The sequence below is a fragment of the Opisthocomus hoazin genome, chromosome 13 (genome assembly GCF_030867145.1).
Source record: "Opisthocomus hoazin isolate bOpiHoa1 chromosome 13, bOpiHoa1.hap1, whole genome shotgun sequence".
Taxonomy (NCBI): Eukaryota; Metazoa; Chordata; class Aves; order Opisthocomiformes; family Opisthocomidae; genus Opisthocomus; species Opisthocomus hoazin.
Genome location: NC_134426.1, coordinates 25532121 through 25557334, shown reverse-complemented (window position 1 = coordinate 25557334; position 25214 = coordinate 25532121). Strand labels below are relative to the sequence as shown.

General features: G+C 45.4%; 1 long non-coding RNA gene across 1 annotated transcript; it reads right to left on the bottom strand.

Annotated features, from left to right (window-relative positions):
* Positions 1-15153: 15153 nt before the first annotated feature.
* Positions 15154-22120, bottom strand: LOC142363069 (uncharacterized). The gene is made up of 3 exons (XR_012765460.1): positions 22015-22120; positions 19364-19465; positions 15154-15339 (listed from the first exon to the last, which is right to left on the bottom strand). It is a non-coding gene; the product is annotated as an uncharacterized LOC142363069 (long non-coding RNA).
* Between the last annotated feature and the right edge of the window lie 3094 nt (positions 22121-25214).

The window sequence follows — 25214 nt, the reverse complement described above, 5'->3', positions numbered from 1 at the left end:
TACAAGTTGGCTGCGTTAAGGGTTGGTTCTTGGAGCATAATGCTTGCTGCCAGGAGGGATAAAGCTTTGTGTAAGTAGAGGGGAGAAGGATGAGCAGCCCCATTTTCTTCGCTGGAAAACTGAGACACAGGAAGATTAAATCAACGGCCTCTGGTCATTTCCCAGCGAGAGAGAGCCACATATTCCTTTCTGAAGGAGATGCCCTAATTCAGGCAGGCCAACATGCAAGTCTTAGTTACACACCACTCACCAGCACTGTAAGTCAAATCAGAACAGGGCTGCTGGACTGAACCTCCTGCTGTTGGGCCTGGTGATCAGACAGATACCTGTGCTCCAGGGTTACTTTGGTACCCAGCTTCCCTGGGACACTAGGACGCCCACATCATCTCCTGCTCACTAACTCCCAGCTCCTCGAGTGCCTAGCACATGTCTTCCACTTTCAGTCATACCAAGAGCATAAAATGTAGCTCAGAGGAGCAAGATGGTTGCTCAGTCCTGTGCTGACCACTGATGGTCACCTATTCCCAGAGTGGCTGTTCCCTGTACCTTCATCAAGGTCACTGCTTAGTCCTGAAAGGTAAGGACAAGTAAGGTATCAGTGTTGTGTTAGGCTTTGTCATTTGTCTTTCTAAGGGTACTGGAGTGTCAAACATGAACATGGAAAAAACAACGAAACACAGACAGAGCTCCACCTTGAACCTCCAGACAAGCACACAGAGTAACAAGCTCGGCTCCTTTCACTCAATTCCTTATGTTCTTCTGAGACCATGAAAAGGAACTTTATGATATGATGGAAGGGATGAAATATTAACTATCAAAAACTAGACTGAAGTAACCAAGAGCCTGGATTATTTTTTCTTGATATATGCTTATGTAAATTCAAATAAATATGTTTAAATGCAACCTTTCTTCAATTCTAGCAGAGCTTATTAAATCTATTTAAGTAAGACAAGCTAGGCTCCGTGTAATGCCAGGAACTCCCCTGACAGTTTGCCTTCCTACTTAACATGATACTCTACGATTACACATACCAGAGCCTTTCATTCGAGCATTTGAATTTACAAATACTTTTTACATTTTTTAACGCCCTTGTGGGCAAGCATTAAGAGTCCACTTTATTCACGAGTAATCAATCGAAGTGCAGAGAAGCAGCTTGTTTTGCTCCAGATCACGCACTGAAATACTAGCAGAGTTTGGAAAACTCCTTCCTTGTCCCTCCTTGGTAGTCACTCAGAAACACAATTTCCATTAACAGCAGATACATTCTCTTAATCTGGGGCCAAATGGTCCGAGCAGAGATGCAGAGAGCAAACTCAGTTGCAGACAGGCCATAAGAAGCAAATAGAGACTACCCTTCCCCGGAACCGGCCACAGTGAGTACACCCATCACTCTTTCTTTGCTAAGTTCACTTACCAAGCAAGCGCTGCTCTCTGTTGTGCAAATCTGTCAGACATTTCCTCCACGTTGCTTCCCAGAGACGAGTATCTTCTAGGGGACAAAAAGGTATTACTAAATGTCATCAACTCAGTCTTGCCTCTTGTCAGACATCATACAAACTGCCCCTTTGCATACAATCCTTCAGAAGGACCGGCAACCCATTGCTCAGGCTCATATTTTCTTTTTTAAATTGTCAGGTCCATTATTTCTGGAGTTTTTAATGCCATTTAATAAAATGATTTGCTCCTCTCACCGCACAGAGATGGAGGCTGGTTAAGTCCAGTCTTTAGGGCTGGTGGAGCTGAGAGAAGGCAGCCCAGTCTCATTAGTACCAAGAAATACAGGTCCCTGTGGGACTCTTACCAGAGCCAGCCACAGGGCAGCAGCTTCTCTTCTGCTGGGCCTCCAGGCAGTCTCTGTCACTCCTTAAACACTGGAAAGTATCTGTATTTCTTCATGTGCTCTTTGTAAGTGGAGTGTAATTATACACAAAGAAGTCCCTGCCTTCCATGAGCGTGGAGAGCACCTACAGCTTTGCACTAGAACTGCCCATGTGAGACTGCTCAAGAGGCCTCTCTGGAGAGGTCAAATTAGCTAAATGAGGTCCAGTTGTGCTGGTTTAGGGCCACAGAGCACCAACAACCCCTAGGCATTAGGCAAAAATTCACCTGCCTTTTCTTTGCTTGGGTTTTACAGTGAGTCAGTGACCTGGCTGCAAGCAAGGACAGAAGATAAAACCCAGGCTCCAGGGTGTATCTATAGGAAGTGATCCAGGCTGCAGCAGTGAGAGCGGGACAGAAACAGCCCTAGGGATGGCTCGGAGTGAACCTTGCACCAGCATTTACGTCTGCAGGCCATTCCTGAAATGTCTTAGTGGGATAAACCGAGAACTGCCATCCCCCCATGTAAATAAAGGGATTTGTCCTAAAGCTAACAGACCCTGATCTTAAGTAGTTCCCAAGAATATGAAGTGACAATTAGGTGCCTAAGAAAATAACTTTCCCACTGCCTGGGAAAAAACACTCCTAGGACAATAACTTCACAGCTGTGATCGATGCAGGCTTTGAAAGAAAACAGGGGCCTGAAAGACTCTGCGTATGGTCTGAACAAGAAAAGAACAAAGACAACAAATAAAACTCAGGTATTTTTTAAAGGTCTGTGTCTTGCCTTCCATTATGAGCTTAAAGAGAAGTTGCTGGAATGGTTACAGCCAGCCAGTTGCTCTGTGGGAATCTCATACACACCTGGCAAACACAGGGAGCAGTAAACTGGTGCTTGTAGCCTTTTGCCCACCCAGGGGATCATCCTGACAGGTCAGGTCCGTCGTGCATTCCCACAAATTCTTCAGGTGCCACTCTCTGGCTGCCCCATCACTGCAAAAGGGGATTGGGACTTATTTTCACATGTCTCAACAGAGAATTTTTACAGTTGTATTGTGCCCAAAATGTTGGAGCAGAGAAACACGAACCTGCGACCTCCAAAACCCCGGGGCTCCACGGGAGTTCTGCAGCTCATTTACACTGAGGCAGGATTTGCCACCAGGTTTGAGCCCCCAACACCTCCCACTCCTACCCTTTTTGGACACACAGCTTTCTGCTGACATTTCCCCCATCCTTTCCCGTGGGCTTGTGAGAACAAAGCAGCTCATGTTTGACAATTTCTCTGCGCGGAATCATTAGGTGAGATCATGGAGTCCAGCGATGGAAGCCATTTACCCAGTGGGTCAGTCCCCCTGTTCTGCAGAGGGCTCAGCCTGTCAGATTTCTCTGCTGCTGACTCTGGTGAGTTGGGCAGAAAACAGTTGCCGCTTTTTAAGAGCGGTGTTCTCACAAAAGCAAAGTTATGACGGACAGAGAACAAGCAAGCTCAGTTCTTGAAGAAAGAGACTGACCGCTCTTCCCTCCTCGTGTCACTCCACTGACTCCAGGGCAATTGCAACAGCAGTGAGGGTGGACTCATCCACCCAGGGGAAAACAAGGCTTCCTTCAAATCCTCTCTTATTTACTCCAGTCAGCTGTGCTAAGTGTATCGATTCAATCAGCTATTTCCTTAACCATAAAACCAGATGTGCGCCGTCATGGCCCATCTACAGGGACTGAATCCATGCCATTTAGAAAATGCAGAATAAAAATAAAAAATCCCAAGAAAGCTGAGATATGCTGATGTTTGGAGCTCTCAGAGTTTCCTAGGTAAATAGCTTTTCTTTTGAGTCCCATTTATTTTTGTTACCTCCAAAGAAATGCTGTTCTAGCCACATTTCTTGGAAACAGTGTTGAGATTTAATGGGTTGTTACTGATGTGAATTCTCAGGGGAGAGGCTGGAGTACAGTGGGAATGTAGTATTCTCTTTGCTTCTGGGCATCAGCAACTTCTGCAAGCAATGTAGTGCAGTACATGTCAGTTTTGCAAATGCAGTTAATTACCTTGGTCCCTAATGAGAAGAGCTATTCAGCTTAAAAAAACACTGCAACCCTTTGGACTTAGGTTAGCTTCTGGGCATCTGGGTAATGTGTGGATTAGGGAGGCTGTATTGCTCAGTTTTCCTCTATTTCTTCTCAGACCATGTTCTGGTGTTTTCCACCGTAATTCTTATGGACCCTGCCACCTGAGGCAGGTGAGGGCACCAGTTCCTCTTTGCAAAGAGTCACCTAGGAAACGTGGCCTGGCTTCACCTCACCTTTGAGTGCTGGCTACCAGGTCTCCAGGTCATCTATTTCCCAAGTGAGCCCAAGGAGCAGAGGAGGGGAAGGAACCCCACAGAGAATTGTGATCAGTTCTCCATCTGCTGGGTTTCTCCTCCACCGCGAAGGATGCTGCAGGTGATTCAGATGGGGTCCACACGCCCCCAGTCTAACAACCTGCAGAGCCTGCCTGTATGCCGCTCTTCCTGGGATGAAGACACGGTGAGCAAACAGCTGCACTGTGGGAGACTATGCCCGACCTGCGTGTGCAGCTGGAGAGAGAGAAGTCTTTGTACAGGAATGGGGTGGGATTTGCTGCCTGAAGCGTGCTTTAAGCAACGCGGCTGTAATACGCTACATGCCAGATTGCAGACATTCCTGGGGCAGCTTTCCAGAATGTGAATAAACTTGGGATGTATGTATAAAACACCATAGAATGTGGCCCCTGAGAGGCCTGGAGATTGCATGGCACTGCCTTTGTACACAGAGCCTAAAGGGATTTGTCTAAGCCCACGTTTCCCTTTCAGTTCCTGTATCCACATGTGCTGATCAATTTTTGCTGTTTATTGGAGAAATTATCCTCAAATGTCATAGCACTCCAATGCACAAAGACTCATTTCCAATTGCATCATCCCCCGATTGCCACCACTAGTTAATATAGTGGTAAAATACCACAAACATAATGAATTGGGAGGCAATGAGAATGTGACACTAGGCTGTGTCACTTAGGCAGGCCTGAATAGGCTGCAGAGTCTCTGAGTTGGTCCATCCTGACGTCCTCATCGCAAGGGTAAAGTCACAAGTGATTCACTGCTTAGGGAAGTGTTATTTTAGAAAATGAATGACTCCAATTCAGGAATTACTGAATAGCACTAAGGCAAGCCATGCCCTAATGCCTACCTAAACAGTATCTGTCCAATGTACATATCAGCTCCATGTCCAGTCTGGAAAAAAACCACAGAGGAGAAATACAGCATCACAGACAGCAAATACCCAAGAGAGTTGAAGTGTAAACCCATATCTAACAGCTGAATATTCTCAGTCTCTAGGGAAAGATTGTTGTCATATAGATGTGGTTTCCTCTGGTGCAAGGTAATACTCCGGACCGCAAAAGAGTCAGTGGGGGTCTTTCTGTTGATACAATGATAATGCCTTCATGTAATTGAGCACCACTAATTAAAACCAAAAGTAAGAGAATAGTTTCAAAAGATGACTTGCTATTTTTCCCCCTTTAAGAGAGCTGTCTGACATCTGAAGAGTGGAGCTCTGCGTGGGCACACACATAAATTACTCTAGAGATAGCTCGTGCCCCTGTCTGTCATAACTGTCATAGTTGCAGAGAGAAATAAGTCAACAGAAACAACAAACTCTGGAAACACATGCAGCCAAACGCTGGGTTTCAAAGCAGGAAAACCTCACATGTACTGCTCTGCTCCTGACCTGTACTTTACACTGTACTATTTTGTGTTTTGTTCTTTCTCTTCCCCAGAGCAGACAGAAACCAGATCTTAAAATATTCACAATGAATTTTCAAATCAATAACATGTGAGACTTTGTCCAAAAGGTAAAGTTGTTGTAAAAATCAATGTTAGAGAGAAGACTTTGCCAATTCAATTATACTTGTTCCTCTCAAATTTAAAAAAAAGAAAAAAAAAAAGTGGAGTTATTTCAAGCCCAATAAATGTTCCTTGGACTAACATCCCAATTTTGTAAATACTCTCAGGGCTTCTTATGCCAGCTCCCCTCAAGGGGTCATTATTAACTCTAAATAGAGTCACCTTGTTTCAGAATCAGTCTCATGTCAAGCAGCGTTTCTGCCCGTGTCCACAATTTGAAAATAATGTTGTGTCCATTACATGGCATGAAGGCTTCCCAGAAATGGGAACTGTACGTCAACATTTAAACACAAGTAAGTGTGATTAGACATGGCAGCTGTCTAAAAAATATTCAGCTATTTCACTGAGTTTTGGGCAAAATATGAATGATTGTACCCATTCCAGTAAGTGCAGAACCTGAAAGGCTCAAACATTACCTTCTGCTTCTCAAGATTTTTTTAAGATTGATCCCAAAGACAAAGAAAACAGCAAGATAAAAGCATAAACAGCTGTGCTTCTGCTGGCTGAGCTGGAAACTTCAAGGAGTTTGTGAATCACTCAAAGACATGTAGTATACAGCACGCAGCCAAACTGCTGAATCCAGGCCGCTGTGGGAAGGGCTGAATGGCACAGCAAAATCTTCATACAGCTGTGGTATCACAAAGGTGCAGGGGTGATAAGATTTCCTCACTGGACATGATTTCTCACTCTCTGCCGTACTACCTGGCTTGCACCAACCCCTCTCATGCTGCACATGAGGTGAAAGTTTTTTGGGGGCAATAATAATCTTTTTGATCTGCATTTGTAGAGGGTAGTACTGAACTGTGATTCACGTTGCCAGAAGCTGCTTCAATGCAATAATACAGACAGAAATCGTAAGAGTTCCAGTCTCTGATCTGGACTTGCATTTCTGGCCTTGTCACAGACCTGTCACCTCTGTGCCTTGCGGACAGGGAACGCATGCCTGCCTGGCAGGGCCGATGCGAGAGTCTTTCTGTGGTGCTGAGCCTGGAAATCCTTTAACTGCAAAGGAGCACGAGGCCCAAACATAGCAGTAGATAACACTGTCATACACTAATGCACACCCTAACGTACACTACATGCAGTTTAATTCCAGAGCCTCCCTCTCTGCCAGCACCAAGACATGGGAACATCTGGGTATCCAGGTATAATGCTTGTCACATCCCAGTCCTTGTCAATACACTGTCAATAATCTTCCCACAGCTGAAAGAAAATGAGTAGGAAGTAATTCATGCGCAAAGCCAAACTCTGAATGACCCAGTCTTCTCTTGTATGACAGAAAACTCTTATACACCAAATACAAAATCAGTTACAGAAACACCCCTGAAATCTGTTCTTGGTTATCTTGAAACTAAACCATGCCAGGAATTTGCGTAAGTTTTTTGCTTAAACACTGTCATTATTGGCACTTGATCAGATACAGATAAGTTAGGTTTCCAGCCTGTAAAGAGAATAATGCAAAAGGAATTGGAATAGATTAATTTCACATGTTTCATTTCAGGACAGGTAGTTTTTTTAAGCACTGAAGAAGCGTTAATATAAATCTGTGTTATAATAGTGGTGTAATTTATAAGAAAGTTTTAAAGCTTTTAGTCCATGAGTTTTTTCAATATTTAGAAGTCTTTTTTTCCCAATATGGTATCAAGTGAATAAGATTCTGAAATTGTCAAGCATGCATTTATTACTGTTTCTACCAAATACTTCATTACATTCGTTGGTCTGTCCCTCCACAGGAGAAGAATGGAGTTCTAGGCTGTGTTTTGTGACTTTTTAAGACTCTCATTTCTAATTATGTTTTTAATAAATGCTAGTGTATTACCAATCCCAAACACAACTGGGCTTGTCTGTGCCACTCCGCAGAGTGCTTGCACTAACATGTTTACTGTCCCTATGGACAAAAGGACTCAAGGCAGAAGCACTTCCTGCATTTCACAAGGTGAAGCTTGACAGGGAGGTTCAATGCTTTAATCCAGGATCCTGTGGGTGCCTTTTGCAAAGGGTGGAATATAACCTTGGAATCCCTTCAGCCTTGATCCACATCCTTAAATGTGTCATCTGTTACAGAATCACAGAATCACAGAATAGTAGGGGTTGGAAGGGACCTCTGTGGGTCATCTAGTCCAACCCTCCTGCCGAAGCAGGGTCACCTACAGCAGGCTGCACAGGACCTTGTCCAGGCGGGTCTTGAATATCTCTAGAGAAGGAGACTCCACAACCTCCATGGGCAGCCTGTTCCAGTGCTCCGTCATTCATGTTGCACAAGAATGATATAGATGGGTCTCCTTGGAGTAGGAGTGATTGTTCTCTGCAGATGTTCCTGACAGGACACCAGCTGTCCTATCTCTGTACGGTTCCATGGCTGCCTTGCAGGTGATGCACGTGAAGTATGAAGCTGCTAGTCATTGTCCTGCTGTAGAAGAGCACAGAAGCTGTGAGCAAGAAGTAGAAATCAGGAAATGGATAATTCCGTATGACCATGAAAAACAGCAGTTGAGCACAGTGGTTTGCAGAGGAGGGTATGAACAGCACAGGAGCATGTTTTGAAAGGATGTGGCTATTTGGAGTAATGTGATAGATTCTGAAGGAAACACAGCTTTGGTTTTTGGAATAGATGTGAAAAACCAGCTCAGGCAGTAACAATTGTTACTGGCGCAGATAATCACATAGGACTATGATTTTCTCCAGATCTTCAGCTAAGCTTAGAGACCACAGAAAGAACATTAGGGCAAAGCTGGAGAGTGAAACAACCTGCAAGGAATGGTCAGATCTGTAAAGTGCAGGGTGTGCCAAAGCAAGAGATCAGGCAGTGGGGGAGCAGAGGTGTGCTACAGCTGTTGGTACTTCATAGGGGTGCATGCCAAATCTCCTAACTTGCAAGCATCTTCTAGAGGAGGTTGAGACCATCACTCTCAAGTCTACTGCCTGGGGAAAAAAGGTGGAAGATCCTGGAAAACAGAGTATGCTGCAAAAGAAAGAAGAACAGCATCTGAGATGCTAGAACCCACCCACTTATGATTGCTTCTTCCTGGAGGAATCACTTCAGGGTAATCTATGTTCATTACTGATGCCTTACAGACTGCGTGCAAGTCAGCCTCCCTCCAGCACCTCTGAAACTGCCACCTTAATACACTTCTTATTGAAGTACTAAAGACAAACGATGTTGCTAAAAAACTTTAGAATCTGCAGAAGAATATTTCTAGAGAATGGAATTATATCACCAGAATTTATGATGAAAACCTCAGTAGGCAGAGCACGTTGCAGGACACAACCCTCAAAACATCCCCACCAAGCATCCTTTTCTCCAAAGATACCCGCTTATGCTGTAGAAGCAATAAAATACTTTAAAAATACTGCATGAGCAATAAATAAAGCCAGTTGTCACAGTATAGACCAACAGATCAGCTGGAAACACTCAAAAAAATATCACAGTACTTTTATGGTATTGTCTTTTCTGTTAAAAAGGTATCATATCTGGTTCTTTACCTAAAACATTGCTAGACAAGAGGGAAGCAATATTAAAACCCTTCCAGACATTAAAGTATTAGAACATGCTGTAGTTTTACTAGGGAAGAAATGCACAATGGGGAGAAAATATCCTTGCAGTATCTTTTCACAAATTATTTGGCAGCCCTGAAAGCCATTTCATTCCAAAAGCCTGGACTGATGTTACATCTGATCTCATGAAAATAGCCATAAAGTCTGACTTACCAAGATGACTCCACTGGCTTTAAGCCTCAATGAATAACATAACCCTAAAATAGTGTTAGAGTCTATAAAATCAAAACCCAGTTTGATGTAAATACAGTTTTGCAAGTGAAAATGAAAATATTGAGTTCTCCATTAGGAAAACATATATAATAGAACAGCTTGGGAAAATCTGTTTGAATACCATGAACTTTGTTGAGACCAGTATGAAAGGCAAGCTTTTTAAAGAATAAAATCTCATTTTTACTGATTGTCAGAAAACCAAAAAGTTCCCTCCACAAGGTGACGGAAAAATCCTGATGGGACCTGGCTGTGGATAGTGGGATTGATTTATTGTTGTGACTTGTTTTAGCTGAGCTGTTCCTGCATGGTGGTGACACTTCTCTACTCAAATACCCCTGTGAGCCGGACTGTGCTGCCATTTCTATTATAGAGATGGAGAACAAAGGCAGACAGGAGTAAAGGGCCAGATTTCTAACTGCACTTGTTTATGGAAATTAAAGGATTTGTTGAAACGCAGCTCAAACATGCCTAGCCAGGGTTTGACTTCCTTCCAGCCCGCTCCAATGGGAGGCTCCTAAGTAGTATAAAATACAATACCTGAGTGTTATGATGAAAGGTTATAACCATCTATTGCTGAATCTGCTGGCTACTGTGATCCCAATGGCTTTCCTGTGCTCATCCTCACTATGACCATCTGGAGTCATCAGCAAACCACAAGGAATGACTGCATTTTACTCTGGCCTTGAGACTGTGAATGATGCAGCTTGTAAAATGCAACAATAAGGGTGCCATCGACATCTGTTCCAGTCCATTCATGTGTCAACAACCACACCACATGGGAAGGTGTCTTGAATGCCTAGCAAATGGTTTCTGTGTAGTTCTGGGGAGGAATCTAGCTTTTCAGGTTAGTCCCTGTGAACTCTGAAGATGACTTAATATATCTGGGAGTTTCTGCCAAAGGATCTCTGTCTCTGCTCTGTATAAAGCTTGCTGAAACTTTCAGATATTCCCTTGATGACTTTCTGAACTGCCTCTTCAAAAAAAAAAAACCACCCCAAGACAAAGCCAGTGTCACTCTCCTGGTGGTAATAGGGCTTAGAGCCCTTAGAGAGACTGTCCAGATGCGCCACTACTCAGGGCAAATCTAGACTGTTTCTTAGTTGCACATTTCTCTCAGTTTACATTTGAAGGCAGACTTGGGATAAATCCAAGAGCTCCTTCAGTCATCCCACACTGTAGTCTTAGACACAAAGTTTAGAGGTGCAGAGTATCCACACAAGTGAGCTCCCAGCAGATGAGAGTTTGCAGGTGCACATTCTGCCAACAAAGTGAGCAGGTTTTAAAAATACAGGCTTTCAAATATGATTAAAAGGCCAGGTAGTCTCTAAGCCAGAAGAGAATAATCTCTCTGTCTCTGTGAAGTCCCTTCCTTTCCAGCGGCTATACTGGCTGTTGTGGCCAAGCCAGAATGAAAGATGCTTTGCATGACTTCGGTATTTACTCTCACAGGAAGCACAGTATCCTGTCTGGCTGTTGGTATGCTCACCACCTGACTCCAGCATGCTCCAAACAGCAAAGTCTTTTTACCCGACTGGAATGTGCTGCAGTTCAAATGCCGGGAATAAAATAAGCAAGAAGGGCCGCCCTATTAACTGGGAGGTCAGCGCACTATTTGCTTAAGGGTTAGCATGGAACTGGGCTCTTGCTGTTGCAGCCAGGCAGAGGCATGCCACTGTATGCCTGCGCCCGTAGTGACTAACACAATGGGGACTCCTAGAGACCTGGTAGCACTGCTGATCCTCCATGCTACAGCCTTCAGCCATTCGTGAAGGTGCTAATAAAGGAGCCAGATCCAGATTGTCAAAGGAAGCTAAGATCTGCTTTACTCTCTAAGGCAACAGATAGCAAGCACATCTCCAAAAAATGGGCCTTCCAGTTGACATTTCTGGGATTCTGTGGTGTAACATCATTAGTAACAAAAAGCGATTCCACCACCCTTGCATTTGGTACTGATGCATTTGGCAGCATACACTGCCTGGGCCTGGGTCCACCATTCACAGTACATTGATAGACTGGAAAAGGTTCAGACAAGAGCCATAAGTTGAATTACAAGGTTACAAAAAAGGTTTCAAGCAGAAGCATCCAATACTGCAATTTATTCTTCTTGTTACAGAGTACATTCTGTTGAAGCAGCGATATGGGGAACAAAACTGACCATAGGTTTTTCATTCTGGCAAACAAAAGTTATAATGAGATTTGGTGGCTGGAGGCTGAAGTGAGAATTTAGAGTAGCAGTAAAGTGAAAATTTCCAAAAACTAGAACAATTTACAAGGTAGCAATGAACTCTTCACTACTGGCAACATCTGAAGCAAGATTGGACTCCTTTCTTAAACACATATTCAGTTCAAAAGACATTGATCTAGAATTGATTTTGGTTACTACAGTCTGCATCACATGGGAGATCAGAACTGATGAACTCATGGATTCCCTCTTTATGCTTCTAGAATACTATGGATCTTCCTAGAAATGTGGGAAACCTCCAATTCCCCTTTTACAGATATTCATTGCCTTTAAGGCACATGTTACTAGCTCTGCCCAACTGACCTGAAACTTACTGCTTGCTCACAAACAATGCCTCCCAAGGAGGTGGCTCGTTGCTGAACCATGCAAATTTTTCTTCTTTAACTCAGCTTGCATTGTTGGAGTTGAATAAACTTAGGGAAAGTTCACAAGGAACATGTGAACTGTAATTTCATACAATAGCTAGCTGTAAACCCTCTGTCTGTGTTGATTCAGAAACCAAGAAACCCCCAAGATGTATTTCTTAAAAATAATTAAAAACTCCTCCTAACAGCACACAAATGTACAATCTCAGGTTGCACATAACACAAAACCAACCCAGCATTTTAATTCCTAATAAGCATAGCAATGTAAACACAACTACAGACATTGTTTTCTAATTAGGAAAATGTACCATGGGATGTTTACAGACCCCCATGGAAATGTATGGACGTTTGGTTGCCTGGCAAATGAAGGAAACGGAAAGCACTCTCAGCTAGGACATTCATAATTAGGCTGACAGAGGTAGAAATAAAAGCTCTAGGAGTGAACACAGGGAACAATCCCACATTGACTGAGGAAAGGCCAAGATGGTGCTAAGGGGAGGTACACAGAGTACGCCTTGCCAACGCTTTTTGTTTGGATATTAGCTTACCAGGACCCTCTGTGTGTGAGCAGCTGAATTCGGACTGCCTGTGGGAAGAACTCAGTGGGAATGCCCACACATGGAAGCTGCTGTGCGGCCTTGTCTCCGTGGCACACGTTCTTGGTGTTTGATACTTGGCAGGGCCTAGGAACTTCTCTCCTTCAGGGTATGACATTGCTAGGCAGACACTGCATTTACGAGAGCCTAGAGTCCAGCCTGCTCCAGTGGAGGCAGCAGCTCCTGTTTGTGCAAAAAAATCAGCAAGAGACATTCATTTGACAAGTGGAGGTAAGACCAACGAGATCTGCATGTGCCATAGTGCCTACAAAACGTGTTTCCTGATGGCTGAGTACTAAAATACTTCGGCCAGCTGGATTTACAAGGCTGAATCATTTGTGACTGTGGCCTGGGTCTCTGAGACAAGAACCTCCAGTCTCAGGTGCAGCTGTGTGAGAACTAGTTCATAGCAATCCTTCAACCCTGCCTTTGCTGCGAGTCATAGAAAGCAAGCTCCTACACTTCTGATTTATGTGTTTCAATAATCAAAAGAATCTAAATGGACAATTTAATTTTTACTGCCATTGGGGCTAGCTCCAAACTAGCCAAACTATCCAAACTTTGTAGTTTTGATTTTGTTGGGTCACGAGGAAACCATCACCTTTTGCACACAGTAAGCAGCTCTGCTTCCAAATCCTCGCACCTTCATGATGGTGGTGGCCCTCCCCTTGGAAAGGGGAAATAACAGATCCTGGTGCAAAGAAACAATACGTTTGCCTTTGGGTTAAATGGTCAAATAAATGGGGGAAAAGGTATCACGCACTCGCTTACGAAAGAAACGGTTTTCTCAAGCATCATCCCCCATTGTGGTATTGGTTACTGCAGAACAAACTTTTTTGTCTCAAATACTACCCATAGTTACATCAGACAAAGCTACCGCCAGACTATGTTGTCTTCATAGAACATTCCTGCTCCCTGGAAAAGCAGGAGGAAACCTGCCTATACAGCAAGGGTCAATCACATGGCACCAACGCAAGCATTTCCTGCCCTGCCCGTTTCTCCTTCCATGTTCCTACAACTCAAGGGTTTCACCTCATAGCGCCTGGCTTTGGAGGGGTAGAGCAGTGTAAGCTTGCTTTGATTTAAAGATTGCTCTGATTTACAGGAGCCCTTAGTACCATGTTACATGGCTTAACCGAGTGCAGGAATCCTTGATAAAACTTAAAAAGAATTTGCTTTTAATCTGAAACCTTGATTTTTGTGTATGGGAAAAAGCCAAGGGTTTTCTGGCTTTTGGTTTTTTGTTTTTTTTTTTATGATGGGATGGTGGGAAGGTGGGCGAAATTAACTCCGTAATAATCAGCTAGTTCTGCTCTCGGCCAAACAATTTCTACACCTAATAAATGGTGTTTGCAGCACTTCTAATCCCCATTTTAGAGATACTTCAGATCAGCAGTTTTCAACCCTCCTGAAGTTTATTTTCCAGTGCAAAAAGGCTTTAAACTGTGAGCTTTAACTTGCTGATATCATCTTTCTTACCCCTCATGGACTCTCAGCGATAATCCATCAACTTCTATGCTTCTACAGAGCACAGCAATACAGCCCCTGCTCAGATAACTGGCTGTATTTGTGTCACTCAGCAGCAGAACTTCTGCACAACTAGAAATTTTGCCGGCCTTTAATACAGAGGAACATAAGGTGTGGTGGAACAGGGTGAAGGGATATTTACAATGGCTCTGATCTGCGAAGATGGTTTCCAGCTGCATTTCACATATGATTTGGGGTTTGGATGAAGTTTTGACAGAATTTCTCCATGAATTATGCAACAGGCTGCTGGAACGCTGCAAGTACACAGAGGCACAAAGAGACTTGTTCAGGCAGCCCTCAGACAACACGCTGCCATCTGACACACGAACCAAACCAAAGCCCACTCCAAACGGCAGATACTCTTACACTGGGGAGGGAAAGCGAGCCGCGGACGCCCAGCGCTGCGGGGGCCGAGGTGGGGACAGGCGGCTGCCTGCCGTGACACGCTGCAATGCAGCACTAGATGGTGCTGTATTTTTGAAATAACTTTGCCTTGTGGGTCCCTTTATATTGGACGAGGGCTCAAAGATGTGGCAAACGCACACAGATGTTCCTTTTAAGACATGTTGCTGCTCTCTCCAAGGAAAGTATGGATTTTCCTTTCTGTCTGTTTATAGCATAGGAGTTAATACAGATTTTGACTTTGTATCTGGTGAGTTGCCAGTTAAAGTCTCCAAGTGCTGCTGGTTTCCTTTGGCTGTATGATGGGAACTTCAGGACACTGCGGAAAGAGTGTCAGGAACAATGCCATGTCCGTGTTTAGCCTTCTCTGACTTACCCTCTTCCTTCTGATTTCTGCTGGTGGCAGTCTCCAAAAGCCCAGCAGCAGAACCGTAGTCCCTCAACAGAGGCCGAGAGATTCAGTGTTTAACTCTGCCAGCAAAGTTCTGCCTGCATAGACACACTGTCAGTCTGGGAAGGTGGGTGGCATTGGGCATGTGGCTGCTACCAGGAACGTCTTCAGTGGTGCTTTCAGAGCAGTATCCATCCTTGGATTGTGATACTGTCACAGGCTGCATGATGGGAGGTGCTGGGACTCCATACCTCCCTGCTGGAAGCAATATTACTTGCTGGCTGTTTCGAGGTGACAGGGAGGTCATGGACACCTACGTGAAATGAATCATAGAATCATTAAGGTCAGAAAAGACCTCTAAGATCATCAAGTCCAACCGTCACCCCAAAACCACCATGCCTGCTAAACCATGTCCCAAAGTGCCACATCTACAAGTTTTCTGAATACCTCCAGGGGGACTCCACCACTGCCCTGGGCAGCCTGGTCCAATGCCCGACCATTTTTTCAGTAAAGAAATTTTTCCCAATATTCAATCTAAACCTCCCCTGATGCAACTTGAGGCCATTGCCTCTCGTCCTGTCGCTAGATACTTGGGAGAACAGACCAACACCCGCCTCACTACAGCCTCCTTTCAGGTAGTTGTAGAGAGTGCGATAAGGTCTCCCCTCAGCCTCCTCTTCTCCAGACTAAACAGCCCCAGTTCCCTCAGCTGCTCCTCATAAGTCTTGTTCTCCTGACCCTTCACCAGCCTTGTTACTATTCTCTGGACATGCTCCAGCACCTCAATGTCCTTCTTGTACTGAGGGGCCCAAAACTGAAGACAGTATTTGAGGTGCGGCCTTACCAGTGCCAAGTACAGAGGCATGATTACTTCCCTACTCCTGCTGGCCACACTATTCCTGATACAAGCCAGAATGCTGTTGGCCTTCATGGCCACCTCGGCACACTGCTGGCTCATGTTCAGCCGGCTGTCGACCAACACCCCAAGCTCCTTTTCTGCCCAGCAGCTTTCCAGCCACTCTTCACCAAGAAACCTTTGAAATTAGTGGCCTAAAAAGTCACATGTGAAAGGAGATGGGCTTCCTCCAGAGTTTATTCCTACTGCTGTTTCTAATTGTGCTTGTGCTGGGCCTGTTTGGTGCATTTCTGAAGATGCTGGGCACAGATTCAAAGCTGGCTGATTACCCTCACGCTCAGCCACTCCAGCAGGTACAGCAGGTGCTCAGCAGTTGGCCGGATCCAGCCTAGGCTGCAATGGGCAAATCCTTCTAGGAGCTCTCCCCTGGGTAGGAAGGGCTCAGAGACACCTGCTTATTCCAGTCGGCCATCCAAGGAAGCAGACGCCCTCTCTTCCCTCCTAACTCCAGAGCTGGCTTTGATTCCAGGCATGAGTTTGGTTTCCTGGCCACAGACAGGGCAGTCCGAGCCAAGCAAGGGTAATTAATGTCAGAAAAGATCAGGGACACAGTGCAGCAGAGCTCACTTGGCAGGAACACAAAAGAGGGAGGGGGAGATGTCTTTTAGAGAGTCTGCAAGAGACCAAACCAGCCAAATGAGCTCTATAGTGGGCTGGGCCAGGTTGTTTACCTAGCAGTCGGTCTCTTCAGGGGGTCATTTAACTTTCTTTACAGGGCATCAGCAGTCCAGACACAGTTTTTTGGAAGGGAAGGATGGGGCAAACATGGATTTGCTCTTCTTATAGGGAGACAGTGTGGATGAAAAGATGAGGTAGTTCTGGAGGGGAAATATGAGCCTGTACGGAGGCTGTGTAGCATGGAGGTTGGCATAACCAGTGTGGCTGCACGGATGCTCAATAGCTGAGTGAGAGTAGGCCCATCTCTGGCTGCGTGCTGAGCAGCCTGTCCCATCATACAGCACAGCAAGGCTTAGCTTGGCAACAGAGGTGGCATCTGGCTGCCAGAGCCCTGGATGGGAGTCGAGAGCTGAGGAAGCACTGTTCCAATGGGCTAATGCACTCCTGTGCAGGGGGCTGGCTTTGCTAAGAGTCAGTAGTTAAACAGAGACGGAAGGTTTGTGATTCTATCTGCTTCATAGTCTGCACAAATTCACCATTTTGAGTGGGACTGAAAGGATGGGGTCTCCCACCTCAGGGAAAACCCACCTATGAGATGTGTTGTGCTCCAATGCCAAGGAAAGTTTGGTAGCTAAATAAAATGAAGCCAGTCCAGGATGTGCCTAGGAGCCCTCCAAGATGCATCCCAGTGCTGTGGGAATTAGCACTCTATAGCAGACTCCAGTGCCCTCACAGCAAGAGTTGCCTTCTCTTATCCCCAGGTCCCTGCAGCACCTCTAACATGACAAAGGATGCCAGTCCCAAAAGCTATGTAGAAATTGGAGCAGGTATAAGCAGAAAAAAAGGGGACAGTGTCTGCAGCAGACAGCAGGGCAACAGAATATGTCATGCCATACCTGACGATGCTATTTTGAGAGCTCAAGACAGGTTGAAGGAAGTAGAGTTATTAATCTCACTGGAGAAAGGCACTGGAAGGGGCTGGCACCTCTCCCAGACTAGAGTGAGAGGAGCTGCAGACAGCCCAGGAAAACCAAAACATGCCTTTCCTTTTTGTAAGGAAAAGCAGCCAAACTGGGATTCAGCCTTGGCTCAGAGTCCACCTGCAAAGTACCTGCCACAGTCTGCTCTCACCGCTGTGGGTCATGTGGGCAGGAGGACACTGTCAGTCAGAGCTTACAGCAACAGGATCAAATTCTTAAAACCTCTTCCTAACCTGTTCACAACTAACTCTGACAGGTAACAGGAATCAGAGCACTAAGCTCTCCAGTCTTCCCCTTACTCATCTGTCAAATGGGTAAACCGAGGTACACTGTGCCACAGTCTCTCTCACTCTCTTCAGCCCCTGCTCACACTGTTTTGCCTAGTTCATCCAGCCCTCAGAATTTTGTCAGCTGAAGTTTTGTCTCTGTAGTTACTTTGGCTGTATCAGGTATAATATTTTTACGTACAATTCACTACATTTCAGCACATTCTCTCTAGAAAAGGCCTGACTCTCTTCTGTCTCTAATTATGATTAATTCTGTGGCAAGGAGAACAGATTCATAGAAATTCTCAACAGAAAATCTGTCATGGGGAGGCACTAGAGGCCTCTCCCACTGCAGACTATTGTGCGGAAAAAATGTTTAAGTTTGCTAGTACTAGCTTCAGTGCTGGAGGAAACAAGTCCTGATGCTAAACTGCAATAGCCCACAACTGTGAGAAAGACTGAGGCTGGGACTGCCACACTGGGGTACCTGATGTCTTGCTGAATTATCCCCTTCGAAAGTCAAGCTAGTACAACCCACTGGCTGCCTGCACAGTGACTTTTAGATCTCATAGCAGGAGAGCCTCATGGCCAGGGGATACTTCTAAGCAGAACAAAGAGGTAAAAATCTTGCTTTCAATTAATTGCATCACCAGGGAACTGGAGGGCAATTTGGATTAAACTGTTAAGGCTCTTTCAATCAGCTCCCAGGGGAAGATCCGGCAGGAGTGGAGGATTCAATCAGAAACGGCAAATAGGGGAGCGAGAGAAACATGGGGAGGGTTATACTTCTGCCCTGCATAAACCTCTGGTTTTGCACTCATACAGACCCTGCCACTGCCAGCAGTCGGGATGTGGGGAGTTTGAGGCAGCTGAGATAAAACCTGTTGTGTACAGACGAGGGGGTCATTGCAGAGTGATCTATTGCTTGCTGGGGCAGAGGCTTGTATGGCCCAGGCTGACCTGCCTGGAGATCCCTCAGCAAAAGAACTAGAGCGGTGCCCTGCTACCCTCAAATACCCAGTTTGTGTGTGGCCCAGTTTCTGACTACTCATAAAGTAGCCTCTGTTTTAGAGGATCCAACTTCTCAGTCTCTGCATGGGCAAAGCCAGGATTTTTTTGGGTTCACGCCTGATGCTGTCTGTGGGATCTGCCTTGCTGCTCCTTCTTGAATTAGAAAGTATGCACTACTGGCAGCTAGAAGCACAGTCTCCTCTCCCCACATAATGCCAAAGACTTATTTATTCTCTTCAAGTTCAAATAAAGCTCTACTGTTTTGAAGCGTTAGAAAGGGCTGGCTTTTTGTTCTACAACTACTGATTAGATGGGATTGCTTGAGCTGCCTCACAGCTCCAGGCCATCAGGGCACCACTCAGCTCCTCTGCAGCACACGGCCGGGCCGGCTCAAGTGGAGCATCTCTCTCACTCCCACCTGTATGTCCAGATAACCAGACCAAGTGATTCTCTGGACTTTTTGTTGTAAATCAGCCTAGAAACTCTGGGTGAGGCGAGTGCTTTTTCTGTCTCCAGCTCAAGTTCCCCCAGATACAGTGTACATACCTGGCTATGGATGTGATACAACAGTTTTTTCTGGCAGAAGTATGGAGGCTGGCGACTCAGGGGATGGCTCCGGAAGTGTCCTCAGGCCTTAAAGCAGGCATCCTGTGCAGAGAAAACAAAGGCACATGAACAGAGAGAAAAAAAATATTTCATGAAGCAAAGCTAGTTTGTTGGTGGTACGTAATTAAACAAGCGGCCCAGTCCACACTATATCCAAACCTATGGCTGGGAGCAAGTAGAACAAATCTATCTGAGTTTAATTTATTAAAATAACATCCCCCCCAAAGTAGCTGGAAATCCTCTGTGTCTGCATTTTAGTTGTGTCTTTTCTCTGCCTTTAAAAGTCAATGAATACCAGATGTCCCTGATTTTGCTTTCCAGTGAACAGGTATCTTGCCCAAACCATCCCTTTTAAATTAAACACAATTTGCTGCAAAGTTAGTTTTGAAAAAGTGAGAAGGGGAAGGGAGAGCGACAAGACAAACCCAAGAACTACGAGCATCTATCACATGCGAAATGAGTCTGATGGAAATGGGGGACACGCAGCTGTCATGGCAAACAGCAACAGATTGAGGCCATGGCATGAAGCAGCATGGAGATCTGATGAGCAGGAAGAGCAAAGCCAGAGCCACAATTTTATCCTGTGTTGATATTCTACAAGAAAAATGATCACAGAGAACATTTATTGCCCCCCTAACAAGATCAAGCTTAATAACAAAGCTACACATGTTATTTACTACAATGTTTGCCTATTGCATAACCAGAAGTTGCTGCTGCCTGGATCCTTTCTGCCTGCTGAGGTCCCTTCTCTGAGGCTAGCTGGGTACCAGGGAGGTAGTTCTGGAAGGCCCCACATCAGTGTGCATGTGTGTGAGAAAGATACAGATGCCGGGGGATGGCGCACATACGTGGATTGCACTGGGCACCAACTTCATTACAACAATATGGACAGACACATTAAACAAACCCCAGTCCATCATGTTGCTCCTGCTCTTTGCCCACAGCCCCTGCACAGCTCATATACCCTGCAAAACACAGCTCTAATTTGCATAAGGCAGCTAAACCCAAAGTGGGCTGCCATGCTCAGCAGGCTCCGTTCCATAGCGCAGTGACTGTCTAATATGTTCTAATAAAGCCCCTAAGGGTTGATGTCCGTAGGGCCTTTTGCATAGAGGCTGAATCCCATTCATGTAAATAGTAAGCCTGGATAGAAGAATATGGGCTTATACCACAGAGAAACAGAGGATACTGGAAAGCATGCAGAAAGATGCGAGGTGCACAGAGAATGGCAGAGAGACAGGGAGTATCTGGGCCAGATAACCAGATTCCAGAACTGTAGGGGATTTGTAGTCTGAAGTCTTCAGCTCAGCCAAAAGAGACACACATAAAGCAGCAGTCACTGCTCCTATACCTAGAGGTTTCCTGCCCCCAGCACTTGAAGCAGCAGCATGTGCTCTTGTTATGAGTTTCCCAGAGTGCTCCACCCCAGCACAAGGACACTTGTGGGAAGCGAGACCTGTTTAGCAGTCTTGTTGTAGAGAGCACTCTCAAATGGGCTGGTTGTTGCCTGCTTGCTCACACCACCTGTGACATGTGGCCTGAACCACTTCAGCTTAGGCCCTCCTGGAACAAGTGTGCTGTGAGCCATTTCTCTCCCACTCTTCTTCCATGTTGTTGTGGTTTAAATCTATCCCAGCTGAAACCAGGACACATGTTTATGAGTTTTTGTCAACTCTGGCTACCTCTGCTCCAAAGAGGAACAGGAGGGAAAAAGAGGATTCTAATATGTAATTTTTGTAAGATGTATAGCATCTGCTTTTATCATGTCCACTAGAATATGCCTGGGGGTCCAGGTAGGGAAACTGGTCCTGATACAGCAAAAGCAGGAGTTCCAAAAATTCCCCAAAACACAGCACAATAGGGAAGGAAGATACATCTTTATCTGTCATGCACTGTTTTACAGTTACACCCTGCAGGTGCACTAGGTTAATTGTCTGGGTATGCTTGCCACTTGTGAAAGCATCCTAGGAACAAAGAGAAAGATGAAACTATTGTATTTTTATACTGATATAATTTCCTCCCTTTCCTTTTTACCTCTGAAAGACATTTAAAACCCACAAGAAAACAGGGTGCAGAGTACATAGGCAAAATGGTAGAGGACACCCATGGGCCAACTAACAGGAGAGGCCTCACCAAACAGGAAAGTAAGAGAGCCCAGTAGGTGCCAGCAGAAAGCAGGGATAGTAGGGTGCCAGGGCATATGGCAGCCTCCTGAGTTGGCTTGGTGGGGAAAGCAATAGCTGATACTGTATCTGCTCCTGAGGTAATCCAGCACATGCTCTCCTCCATGGATGAGAAAGGAAGCAACTCTCAGGAGAAGCAGCAGCAAAACAGAGAAGAAGAATGGGAGACAGTGGTTTGGAAGGATGAGGGGCTGAACTGTGCCCTCGGCAAACACAGCTGCAGAGGGGTTGTGGACCAGAGGCTCAGGGGTTTCAAGGAAATGTTTAGCCCTTTCAGCGCTGCTGAGACATGCAGAAAAGGAGACAAAAGCCAAGCGAGTGTCTTGCTTCACTCCACTGGACCCGGCAGCAATCTGCACAGCCCTCCCTGTTCCTCCACCATGTCAAAAGCTCTCTGCTCCCTCTTACCTGACTGGTGACACTGGCTGAGCTGGGAGACTCACAGTCTGTGCAGGGTTTGAGTCTGGATGCCATCTGCTTAGCGTTCCATCGTGCTGCAGGGTCCGGCTCCACCAGACACGTTCACACTATGAAAACAAAGCCAAATCTCCCTGAGCTGTTGATAAGAGAAAAAACCTAGAAGAAAGGGAATTTCTTCAGCTTGAAAACAAAGTGCCTAGGCAATTTCATCATGCTGTTTCAGGTCATGCTGCTGCCATGCGGCACCAGGCAACATGCCTTGCAGCACTGCTGATGAAGTGCAGAAGGAAGCAGGAGGAAACGGATTTCTGATATGCTAATTACCCACCAAAGGCTTGGAGCATCAAACAGGCTGTCAGTAGCCGTTTCACAGGGAGAAATGTTCACCTGGCCCTCATATTGGTTGAGCTCCTGAACGTCTACTGAATCACTGTTAATGTGTTTCCGATACTGGAGCCACAGGAAAAGGTGTATGGGTAATGCCACACAGACCCAGCTAGCGCTTGCCAGCTCTTATCATCAGTTGGCTCAGGTTTCAGTGTTAACTTCATGCCTGAAGAAAGCCGTATGCAATATAGCAGGGGTAACATCTGGCTGGGAGGTCTTTGGAACAAATGCATCCTTCTCATCCCTCAATACTCTTGTTGTACCAGCAGGTCTAGCTGTTATTGAGTTCAACAAGATAGATTCCCAGACCCGTCAGAGCACTGAATTCAGTTCCTTTAATTCCAGGGTTCAAGCATGACTCTGGGATTCTGAGCCTGCTCAGGCAACATGTAATCCCCATCCAATAAACCCCACAGTATTTCAAGGTACAGCTGCTGCTATGCCGTCTGTGTAGCAATGACTTACATGTACAAATAAAACTTGTAGTGATGAGGTTGAAGTCTGTAAACCTCATTGCACAGCACAATTCTATTGTTTCCCTTCTCTCAAACAGCGGCTTGTAGAAATGCTTCAGTTCTCATCTCCTCCAACAGACTTTATCAGCTCACAGTGAACTTGAACTTCCATAGAAAATGAGACATTTTGGACTCTGTAGCCACATCAGAACCTTCATGCACAGAATACCTGTCCAGGCAGAACATCCACAGGAAAAATATTGGCAACATATGTTGCTGCTTGGCAGAAATTAGGTAGAACAACCCCTGTTCCCAAGCTCTAAATGCAAAATCTCCCCATTTGCAGAGACTGAAGAGGCACAACTGATCTTCCACGCAGAAGTAGTCCTCTCCCTCAACTTTCTCCCAGGTCACCACTACAATGCAAAAGCAAATGAGAGATGCTGGTTTCCTCCCCAAGGAGTGAAAAACCAGGGAACAGGCACGACAGAAAGAATTTGTTAAAATACTATACTAAAGAGCCAGGTTTGCTCCTCATTGACCCATATGCAGCTCTCTTACAGCTAGCTGGGACACATGCATGAAAACGAGGAAAGAATTTGGCATATTTGAAAAACATCTGAGAAAGATCCGCCCTACTAGTATTATTTTTTCAAAATCCATCGTGTTTTCCCTGGGGCAGTAAATTACATTATCTTAATTTAACAGATGGAAGGATGGGAGCACTCAGAGCCCCAAGATAACCCCACTTCAGTGGTGGAGCTGGGAAAACACTTGCATCCCGCACCGATCAAAAAAGTTTTCATTGCCAAACTTCCTCAGCCCAAGCCTGATGTTCTGAATGCTTTCTCTACCATCCCTTAGCTATTTTACTTCTTTTTAGTTCTCCAGCAAGCAGAACTGTGAGTGTACCAGCCACAGCATCTCCATTTCAAATGGTTTGGCTCTCCTTTCCACAACACTATTTCCTGACTCTTTTTTCCAGTCTGCAGCTTGCTGAGCAGAGGATTAGGATAAACTGAATCAGGCAGAAAAAGGTTTTCTCCAGGCTGGCCTGCGAATACTACCTTTCCCTCTAAGCTCAGGTACCCAGCAGCTCCCTGTTCCTGCCTTGTACTGGATACACAGAAACCTCCCTAAATTATGTGCATGTGCGCAAAGGGATTGTTTTGAAATCAAACCTTCTGAAGTGTGTCTTGAGCCCAGCTCAACTTTGGACACACTGTTGAAATTTGGATTTAATTAATTCCACTTGAGTTTTGAAATGGTGCGATACATTTTTCAGAGGTTCCTCCCCCCCCCCCCCCATTTCCTGGATCAGAGCCTCAACCACATTCATGGAAACACTGAAGGGAAAAAAATCCCTAGCAATAATTCACCAAGTGGGAACTGAAAACATTTGCTGAAGAAGAAGGAACCTCTTGGTCTTTGGATGCTGGGAATAATTCAACCTCTCCTCCCGATTCCCTGAGGCCCAAATGGCCCTTTTTCCGGCAGAGCTGTGGTTATTTGAGCAAGCTGCCCTGGGGACAAGTGCATGTTACTTGTAGGATTTGGGCTGGAAAGATCAAGCACACGGATTTGTAGGCAAGAAGGGTTTTGTGTTTTAATAACTGCCAACAGCCCCACAGAAGAGCCCAGGCTTGCAGGATGAAAAGTTCTCCTTGGCAGAATTCAACTCAAATATCCTGGAAGCACGCAGGGAACTGCAGACATCTCTGTCAGCATCGTCTCTTTCAACAGTACATCTTGCACGCAACAAATGTACCAATCCAGGATTCCTACAACCTCCACTTTGCGCTTCTCTCCTACACTTCTGGTTTTTTGGAGGTATTTCCCAGTGATATTTTGGAGATATTTCCTAATCAATAAAGTTAATATTGCTCAATAAACAATAAGCCATCTGCCCTGCATGTGCCACTTGCAGCTGTTTTCATTGCATGAAATGTGGTACTAGAGTACTGCTGCCTCCAGAGACATTGTAGGAGATTTCCAGGGCAGCGAGGTACCTGAATCATTCAGAAGAGGTGCCAAGACAAAACGCAAACAAGGATGCTGCCATGGTGTCCCCCCAGCCTCCTGCAGGTGCCGTGACTCTATAAGACCTACCCTGATTGCAATGAAAATCTCATGCACTGAAGGGTTTAAGTGTCACCCTTCAGCTTCTCTCTTAAAAAGAAGCTGTCAAGTTTCTTGAAATTACTTTCTTCTTCTGCCTCCAAAAGCAGAATCCCAGCAGCATTACAGGAGCCTGGAAGGAGGCTGAAGAGGGCAGGAGATCTAGGCAAGGAAATCAGTAAAAACAACCGCTGTGTCATTCCGCACTTCTCTGCTCTCAGCAAGTCG